Raw genomic sequence first — 10,831 nt, 5'->3', positions numbered from 1 at the left:
AGTGTGCAACGCAGGCAGATGCGCTCTGCAAATGTCTTGGCACTAGTGGGACTATAGCAAAGTCCAATAGCCACGTATAGGATGCCACTAGGTACACTGAGTGTGTGCTAGTATAATGGCTTAGTTATAATTAGTTGGAGTGTGCAACGCAGGCAGATGCGTTCTGCAAATGTCTTGGCACTAGTGGGACTAAAGCAAAGTCCAATAGCCACGTATAGGATGCCACTAGGTACACTAAGTGTTTGCTAGTATAATGGCTTAGTTATAATTAGTTGGAGTGTGCAACGCAGGCAGATGCGCTCTGCAAATGTCTTGGCACTAGTGGGACTATAGCAAAGTCCAATAGCCACGTATAGGATGCCACTAGGTACACTGAGTGTTTGCTAGTATAATGGCTTAGTTATAATTAGTTGGAGTGTGCAACGCAGGCAGATGCGCTCTGCAAATGTCTTGGCACTAGTGGGACTATAGCAAAGTCCAATAGCCACGTATAGGATGCCACTAGGTACACTGAGTGTGTGCTAGTATAATGGCTTAGTTATAATTAGTTGGAGTGTGCAACGCAGGCAGATGCGCTCTGCAAATGTCTTGGCACTAGTGGGACTATAGCAAAGTCCAATAGCCACGTATAGGATGCCACTAGGTACACTGAGTGTGTGCTAGTATAATGGCTTAGTTATAATTAGTTGGAGTGTGCAACGCAGGCAGATGCGTTCTGCAAATGTCTTGGCACTAGTGGGACTAAAGCAAAGTCCAATAGCCACGTATAGGATGCCACTAGGTACACTAAGTGTTTGCTAGTATAATGGCTTAGTTATAATTAGTTGGAGTGTGCAACGCAGGCAGATGCGCTCTGCAAATGTCTTGGCACTAGTGGGACTATAGCAAAGTCCAATAGCCACGTATAGGATGCCACTAGGTACACTGAGTGTTTGCTAGTATAATGGCTTAGTTATAATTAGTTGGAGTGTGCAACGCAGGCAGATGCGCTCTGCAAATGTCTTGGCACTAGTGGGACTATAGCAAAGTCCAATAGCCACGTATAGGATGCCACTAGGTACACTAAGTGTTTGCTAGTATAATGGCTTAGTTATAATTAGTTGGAGTGTGCAACGCAGGCAGATGCGCTCTGCAAATGTCTTGGCACTAGTGGGACTATAGCAAAGTCCAATAGCCACGTATAGGATGCCACTAGGTACACTGAGTGTGTGCTAGTATAATGGCTTAGTTATAATTAGTTGGAGTGTGCAACGCAGGCAGATGCGCTCTGCAAATGTCTTGGCACTAGTGGGACTATAGCAAAGTCCAATAGCCACGTATAGGATGCCACTAGGTACACTGAGTGTGTGCTAGTATAATGGCTTAGTTATAATTAGTTGGAGTGTGCAACGCAGGCAGATGCGCTCTGCAAATGTCTTGGCACTAGTGGGACTATAGCAAAGTCCAATAGCCACGTATAGGATGCCACTAGGTACACTGAGTGTGTGCTAGTATAATGGCTTAGTTATAATTAGTTGGAGTGTGCAACGCAGGCAGATGCGTTCTGCAAATGTCTTGGCACTAGTGGGACTAAAGCAAAGTCCAATAGCCACGTATAGGATGCCACTAGGTACACTAAGTGTTTGCTAGTATAATGGCTTAGTTATAATTAGTTGGAGTGTGCAACGCAGGCAGATGCGCTCTGCAAATGTCTTGGCACTAGTGGGACTATAGCAAAGTCCAATAGCCACGTATAGGATGCCACTAGGTACACTGAGTGTTTGCTAGTATAATGGCTTAGTTATAATTAGTTGGAGTGTGCAACGCAGGCAGATGCGCTCTGCAAATGTCTTGGCACTAGTGGGACTATAGCAAAGTCCAATAGCCACGTATAGGATGCCACTAGGTACACTAAGTGTTTGCTAGTATAATGGCTTAGTTATAATTAGTTGGAGTGTGCAACGCAGGCAGATGCGCTCTGCAAATGTCTTGGCACTAGTGGGACTATAGCAAAGTCCAATAGCCACGTATAGGATGCCACTAGGTACACTGAGTGTGTGCTAGTATAATGGCTTAGTTATAATTAGTTGGAGTGTGCAACGCAGGCAGATGCGCTCTGCAAATGTCTTGGCACTAGTGGGACTATAGCAAAGTCCAATAGCCACGTATAGGATGCCACTAGGTACACTGAGTGTGTGCTAGTATAATGGCTTAGTTATAATTAGTTGGAGTGTGCAACGCAGGCAGATGCGTTCTGCAAATGTCTTGGCACTAGTGGGACTAAAGCAAAGTCCAATAGCCACGTATAGGATGCCACTAGGTACACTAAGTGTTTGCTAGTATAATGGCTTAGTTATAATTAGTTGGAGTGTGCAACGCAGGCAGATGCGCTCTGCAAATGTCTTGGCACTAGTGGGACTATAGCAAAGTCCAATAGCCACGTATAGGATGCCACTAGGTACACTGAGTGTTTGCTAGTATAATGGCTTAGTTATAATTAGTTGGAGTGTGCAACGCAGGCAGATGCGCTCTGCAAATGTCTTGGCACTAGTGGGACTATAGCAAAGTCCAATAGCCACGTATAGGATGCCACTAGGTACACTAAGTGTTTGCTAGTATAATGGCTTAGTTATAATTAGTTGGAGTGTGCAACGCAGGCAGATGCGCTCTGCAAATGTCTTGGCACTAGTGGGACTATAGCAAAGTCCAATAGCCACGTATAGGATGCCACTAGGTACACTAAGTGTGTGCTAGTATAATGGCTTAGTTATAATTAGTTGGAGTGTGCAACGCAGGCAGATGCGCTCTGCAAATGTCTTGGCACTAGTGGGACTATAGCAAAGTCCAATAGCCACGTATAGTATGCCACTAGGTACACTGAGTGTGTGCTAGTATAATGGCTTAGTTATAATTAGTTGGAGTGTGCAACGCAGGCAGATGCGCTCTGCAAATGTCTTGGCACTAGTGGGACTATAGCAAAGTCCAATAGCCACGTATAGGATGCCACTAGGTACACTAAGTGTTTTCTAGTATAATGGCTTAGTTATAATTAGTTGGAGTGTGCAACGCAGGCAGATGCGCTCTGCAAATGTCTTGGCACTAGTGGGACTATAGCAAAGTCCAATAGCCACGTATAGGATGCCACTAGGTACACTGAGTGTTTGCTAGTATAATGGCTTAGTTATAATTAGTTGTAGTGTGCAATGCAGGCAGACGTGCTCTGCAAATGTCTTTGCACTAGTGGGACTATAGCAAAGTCCAATAGCCACAGATAGGATGCCACTAGGTACACTGAGTGTTTGCTAGTATAATGGCTTAGTTATGAGTTGGAGTGTGCAGAGGACAAGAGGGTACAGTGGCAGGATTGTGGTGCTCTGGGTAGAGGAATGGAAGCCTGCCTTTCTATTCCCTCCTAATGGTACAAAAAAACTGAGCTGAAACAATGTTCAGTAAACATGCAACATTAAGCATGTGAATTGCAGCCTTAAGACTAGAAAAAAATACTAATACTAATTGCGTCTCACTTCACTGTGTATTTAATCTGGGACACAGCTGACCACTTGCCACCATTCATATTGGAGTTTGACATGACACAAGTCAGGTATTGATAATGTTTTTAACTTCAGTAGGTTAGGGACTGTCTCAGATGGGTACACCTTGACGAGGTGAGACAGCTTTTTACCTTTTTGCAAAAATGTATACACTAAGTACCCTGTTATTAAGCACTTGCAATTTATTTATTTATAGTCAGGGTATTTTTCATGCAATTTTCTCTTTGGTTTTTTTCTAGTCTTAAGGCTGCAATTCACATGCTTAATGTTGCATGTTTACTGAACATTGTTTCAGCTCAGTTTTTTTGTGTTTTTTGTATGTTTTCTTGCTTTTTTGCAAGTTGGGGGCGCAGCCCTCCTAATACTGAGACTGAACAACTAATTGCGTCTCACTTCACTGTGTATTTAATCTGGGACACAGCTGACCACTTGCCACCATTCATATTGGAGTTTGACATGACACAAGTCAGGTATTGATAATGTTTTTAACTTCAGTAGGTTAGGGACTGTCTCAGATGGGTACACCTTGACGAGGTGAGACAGCTTTTTACCTTTTTGCAAAAATGTATACACTAAGTACCCTGTTATTAAGCACTTGCAATTTATTTATTTATAGTCAGGGTATTTTTCATGCAATTTTCTCTTTGGTTTTTTTCCCTCCTAATGGTGAAATGCAGGGAGGAAATCCCTGACCTTGGCTGCACAGACGCTGGCGCTGTTTTCAGGACCTGTCACCTTAACTCTGACCCTGCCGGTTTGAGCCCTTAAAAGGACTGCTATAAAGTGCTCTCCCTATGCTGTCTAACGCTGTGTATGCAGCGCATACAGCTGTATCAGCGATAGGACTCAAGACGGAGCTGCGACAGTGATGTCTGACACCAAAGACGCAGAAGGCAGATAATGGCGTCCGTGAAGAAAATGTCCGGTTTTATAATGCAGGGACATGTGACATGCAGATCCTATCACACATGCCGTTGCTTCTCTGGCTCAAAGTCCACTTAGCTGTGTGTGTGTCTGTGATTGGCTGACATGCTGGCCCGCCCCACAAGACGCGCGCGCTTAGGGAAGGAAGACAAGAAAAAAAAAAAAAAATGGCGATCGCCATTATAGAAACAGCAGTGATCTGAAGGCGCTGTTCACGCACACTATACACTGAAATGTGATAATAGTTTGATTCACAGAGTGACTTACACTATTACAGCAGAAACCAAGCTATGATTTAGCTGTTTTTTGGCTGCTAGAACCGTTCTCGAACGTTTCTAGAACTATCGAGCTTTTGCAAAAAGCTCGAGTTCTAGTTCGATCTAGAACATGCCCCAAAATCACTCGAGCCTAGAACTGGAGAACCACGAACCACGAACCGCGCTCAACTCTACTCATGAACTCCTGGGTAGCTTTGGCTGTATGCTTGGGGTCATTGTCCATCTGTACTATGAAGCGCCGTCCGATCAACTTTGCGGCATTTGGCTGAATCTGTGCTGAAAGTATATCCCGGTACACTTCAGAATTCATCCGGCTACTCTTGTCTGCTGTTATGTCATCAATAAACACAAGTGACCCAGTGCCATTGAAAGCCATGCATGCCCATGCCATCACGTTGCCTCCACCATGTTTTACAGAGGATGTGGTGTGCCTTGGATCATGTGCCGTTCCCTTTCTTCTCCAAACTTTTTTCTTCCCATCATTCTGGTACAGGTTCATCCTTGTCTCATCTGTCCATAGAATACTTTTCCAGAACTGAGCTGGCTTCATGAGGTGTTTTTCAGCAAATTTAACTCTGGCCTGTCTATTTTTGGAATTGATGAATGGTTTGCATCTAGATGTGAACCCTTTGTATTTACTTTCATGGAGTCTTCTCTTTACTGTTGACTTAGAGACAGATACACCTACTTCACTGAGAGTGTTCTGGACTTCAGTTGATGTTGTGAACGGGTTCTTCTTCACCAAAGAAAGTATGCGGCGATCATCCACCAGTGTTGTCATCCGTGGACGCCCAGGCCTTTTTGAGTTCCCAAGCTCACCAGTCAATTCCTTTTTTCTCAGAATGTACCCGACTGTTGATTTTGCTACTCCAAGCATGTCTGCTGTCTCTCTGATGGATTTTTTCTTTTTTTTCAGCCTCAGGATGTTCTGCTTCACCTCAATTGAGAGTTCCTTAGACCGCATGTTGTCTGGTCACAGCAAGAGCTTCCAAATGCAAAACCACACACCTGTAATCAACCCCAGACCTTTTAACTACTTCATTGATTACAGGTTAACGAGGGAGACGCCTTCAGAGTTAATTGCAGCCCTTAGAGTCCCTTGTCCAATTACTTTTGGTCCCTTGAAAAAGAGGAGGCTATACATTACAGAGCTATGATTCCTAAACCCTTTCTCCGATTTGGATGTGAAAACTGTCATATTGCAGCTGGGAGTGTGCACTTTCAGCCCATATTATATATAATTGTATTTCTGAACATGTTTTTGTAAACAGCTAAAATACCAAAACTTGTGTCACTGTCCAAATATTTCTGGACCTAACTGTAAAAGATAATTTCCTCCTACACTGCTTGATTGTTGCATCACCAAGGCTTGTGTTAGTTACATTAGTAGCAGTAGTAACAGAAGCCACGACAAAGATATCACAGAATGCAATAACGCAATATCAATGCAGCACACTGAAAAGTACAACATTGCCTTGTCTGCACATTCTCCAACTGGGGTGGAAAATTCATTGGAAATCCAGGACTTTTTCATCTTGATGAAAATTAGGAAGTCTACACTTTCAGAGGACAGCCAGATGAGGTCATCCATCAGGACTCCACCAGCAGCGCTCTATACACATTCTGAGAGACTGCTGGCTGCAAGGCATGACAAAACCTCCAAGGCGTGACTGCTGGAAAGCTGACATCACTCTTCCATTTTTGAAGCCCAATATGCAAAAGGGTCGGACCCACCCCTGATGGCATAGATATTGAGTTAGAGATACTCCTGCACCATCTTCTACAGCCGTTCACTATGTGTCAGAGTTGTACTCTGTTCTGCTGCTGCATGGGATGGTGTAAAAAATGTGTTCCACAAGTTGCAGAAATAACTTCTGCCACTTAAACTGTTACTGCTGCTATGTTTCTGCAATGACAATTCAACATTCTCAGTGTTTAACACGAACAACTGCGATGCACACTGGGTGCCTCACTGCTGTCTTGGAAAAAAAGCACTGTTAAGATTGTGTACAAGCTTGTTTCCACACTCCAGCATGCGTGTGCCCCTTTCCAAGGTGGAAAGCATCTGGCAAACTTTCCTTTTGTACCGTGTATCTGCTTCTACTGACTGTTTTTACAAAGTTACCAGGTAATGTGAGTTGGATAATCCTTTGCAGTCTCAAAAGAGGCCCAAGGTAGGCAACCCTTGCTGCTCATGCAAACTGCAGACCCGCAACTGCTGCTGGCCACAACCAGAGTTGTGGCTGAGGATGCAGTGCTTGCCATGGTTGCATCACTCGGTGTCTGTGTGGAAAGCCACAATGGAACCTCTCGTCTTCCTCCTCCTCCACCTCCTCTGCTGAGCCACTCAGCATCGTGCCTCTGGGTTAACCAAACGGGAGGTAGAACCTCATCGTCATGCTCTTTGTTGTCGCACTCCTCGTCCTGAGAGTCACCCTCCTCCTCTTCCTCCCCTGACAGCACTGTACAGTATGCATGCACCTCAGCTATCTGAGTCTCATCATGATCCCTTCCACCCCAGGGGGTTAACGTCTGGTGATGAAGGTCTGGATTCTGGTCGAACTCTACTTTGTCCAGCCCTAGATCTAACTGACAAAAATTTTGGACATCGTTACAGATGCTGTCCTACTCTTGAGCCTGTTAATCTTTGGAGCAGAGCTCACATACACATGGAAAAGAATGTGTGAACAGCTCTCCAGACTCACCCATCTGTGTTTCCCAACAGTCAGTTAGGTGGTTGGAGAGCTGTGATTTGGGTGGAAACAAGGGTAATTAGGGTTCCACCTCTGTGGAATGTACTATGCGTGATGTTGAGTTGGAGGATAAGAAGCAGTAGGCACTTGATGCAGCGCTTGCCATCCAGTGTAGTACATGCCGTTTTTTGGCCTCATCCACAAGTCATAACACTGTGCAGCTGCCAAAGAAAGGGAGTCGAATAGCCGTCTACTAACAGAAGTTGTCAGCTGTCTTTGAATCGGACAAGCTGGTGTTTGCTCAGAATTGCTTTCAGTAACTTTCCCCCTTACCCACTTACACCTTGAACAGGACGCCTATTGCCCCAATACAATTTTAGAGGAACACTGCATAATTGCGGTCAGCCCTGGCTGCGCAGTACGGAGGTGGGGGGATTCTCTCTTCACTGTTAGAATGAGGGTCACATTAAGGGACAGGTTGAGGGCACAGGTGGAGGCCCTAGAGGAGATGGAGGAGACAAACAGTGGAGGGATTTAAAGACCTGAGGGTGTCTTTTGTTTTTATTTCTTTAATAATATTTTTTTTTATGTCTTTTAGGTTCATTTTTTCGTGCACAGCAAGGGTCATCGCTATGGATTACGTTTGACCTTATTTTTTATTTAAAAAAAAAAAAAAAGGGTGAATGAGAGCTGTAGTATGTGGGGGGATCTGTTCTACAAGCTCATTATCATACTTTCTGTTTTCTCACTCCTCCTTTAAAAACTGTAATATATTTAGGTAATGAAGCCAAATATTTGAAAATTCTTTTTCTTTTCGTGTTTCAGGGTACACTGACAATTTGTCTTTTTTTATGCAGAAGACACAAGATATGGCTGTATTCAGTTTTAATGTTTTGATCTCCAACAGATCATTCTTATGAATATCCATAGACAATGTCTTTTTTTTGTAAGTTACATTATCTGTTTCATCCACCAGGGGACAGGTACCACTCATTTAACCCACACCTTTTTTCCCAGAATGGTAAACACCACTTATGGGGAGACAGTTAAGCGGGGTTTACATGCAACGACATTGCTATCGAGATTTGGTTGGGGTCACGGAATTCGTGACGCACATCCGACCTCGTTAGCAACGTCGTTGCATGTGACACCGCAGGAATGACCGTTAACGATCAAAAATACTCACCATATCGTTGATCGTTGTCCAGTCGTTCCTATCCCGATTATCTTTGCTGTTGTAGGACGCAGGTTGTTCGTCGTTCCTGCGGCAGCTCACATCACTATGCGTGACACCGCAGGAACGAGGAACAACCTCGTACCTGCAGCCGCACGCAATGAGGAAGGAAGCAGGTGGGCAAAATGTTCGTCCCGCCCATCTCCGCCCCTCCACTTCTATTGGGCGGCCGCTTGGTGACGCCACATGAACCGCCCCCTTACAAAGGAGGCGGTTCGCCGGAAACAGCGACGTCGCTAGGCATGTAAGTATAGTGTCACGAGTGTTAGCGATGTTGTGCGCAACGGGCAGCGATTTGCTCGTAACGCACAACCGACGGGAGCGGATACGCTCGCTAGCGATATCGCTTGTGATATCGCTGCGTGTAAAGCCCGCTTTACCATTATTCCACCCAATCCTTTTATATGGTTTACAGCTGTCACACCACTCACAATATTTTCAATATTTTGATTGTTCGGTCATCTTCATTATATGGGTCTCAAGTTTGATGTAGTTTGATGTACTCTTCATTTTAGAGCAGTAAGATTTCTAGACTAATGCTGAATGTGTCTCCTTGTTGTGTGTTGCCTGTAAGGGGTACTTTACATGCTGCGACATCGCTAGCCGATGATAGCGATGCGAGCACGATAGTACCCACTCCCGTCGCACATGTGATATCTTGTGATAGCTGTCGTAGCGAACATTATCACTACGGCAGCTTCACACGCACTTACCTGCCCTGCAATGTCACTCTGGCCGGCGACCCGCCTCCTTCCTATGGGGGCGGGTCGTGCAGCGTCACAGCGATGTCACACGGCAGGCAGCTAATAGAAGCGAAGGGGCGGAGATGAGCGGGACGTAAACATCCCGTCCACCTCCTTCCTTCAGCATAGCCGGTGGAGGCAGGTAAGGAGAAGTTCCTCGCTTCTGCGGCTTTATACACAGCGATGTGTGCTGCCGCAGGAATGAGGAATAACATCGTATCTGTCGCTGCAGCGAAATTATGAAAATGACCGACACTACACAGATCACCAATTTACGACGCTTTTGCGATCATTTATCGGTGCATCTAGGCTTTATACGTTGCGACGTCGTTACTGGCGCCGGATGTGCGTCACTTTCGATTTGACCCCGACGACATCGCAGTAGCGATGTCGCAACGTGCAAAGTACCCCTAAGAGTAGGGCTCTCAGACTGGCAGGCATGCAGCTCCCTTTCACTCATCCACCACTTTTACTAAATGTGTCTAGCAACTACAGTCTATGAAGCAAATATTGCTGCCACCTATGAGTGGCTGCTCAGAAAAAGCAGTTTGAGTTGTATGAGGGCTCTCAGCCCACCAGGCTCCTTTGTTTCTGAAACCTTGTCTTGTGTACTATAAGGGTTAGTTCACACACTGCGTTTTTCACTGCGTTTTTGCGCGTTTTTCGGGTACAATTTTGCTCAGAAAACTGCATGACTTTGCTTCCCCAACAACGTCTACGAGTTTTCATTTTTGCTGTCTGCACACAGCCTATTGTTTTAGCAGCATTTTTGTGGTGCCCACAAAAACGCAGCATGTCAATTATTTTTGCGTTTTTCACTGCGTTTTCCACCCATTGAGTTCAATGAGATGTTCAAAAACGCAATGAAAAACACAAATTGCAAATATAGCTGTGTTTTAGTGCGTTTCTATGACTAAAAACGCTGCTATAAACGCAAGGGGTGGGTAGTAAAGTGACATGTACAGGAAGAGGATTCCTTCTGTTGGTAAACACAGAAGCGTGAATCCTCCCGGTACCGCCACCGCTGCTTCCACCTTCCGTCCGGTGTCATGTCTGCTCCCGTGCGGCGCCATGTCTGGGCAGGAGGTGGAAGCAGCTGCGAAATCAAAAGTGAACAATAGAAAAAATAAATCTTATACTGACCTGTCTGCAGACTCCGTACATGTTCGCTCCCAGCTCCTCTGCCGGTACCGCCACCCCCGCTCCGGCTGTGCCGACTCTGGGCACGTCCTATAGCTGCAGGCCCTGGTGGTGATCACCTGATGCGGCACCTGACGCATCAGCTGATTGTAAGTCTCACTGTGACGCCGGCTTTTTACCGCCCGGCCGGCTAAAACTATCAGCTGATGCCATCACGGGGACCGCATCACTGATTACCGGCAGCTCCTGCAGTGATCGGACGGCAGTCAGCATGGACGCGTGTATATTT

Source organism: Anomaloglossus baeobatrachus, chromosome 1, assembly GCF_048569485.1.
Source record: "Anomaloglossus baeobatrachus isolate aAnoBae1 chromosome 1, aAnoBae1.hap1, whole genome shotgun sequence".
NCBI classification, from domain to species: Eukaryota; Metazoa; Chordata; class Amphibia; order Anura; family Aromobatidae; genus Anomaloglossus; species Anomaloglossus baeobatrachus.
This window is presented reverse-complemented; position numbering follows the sequence as displayed.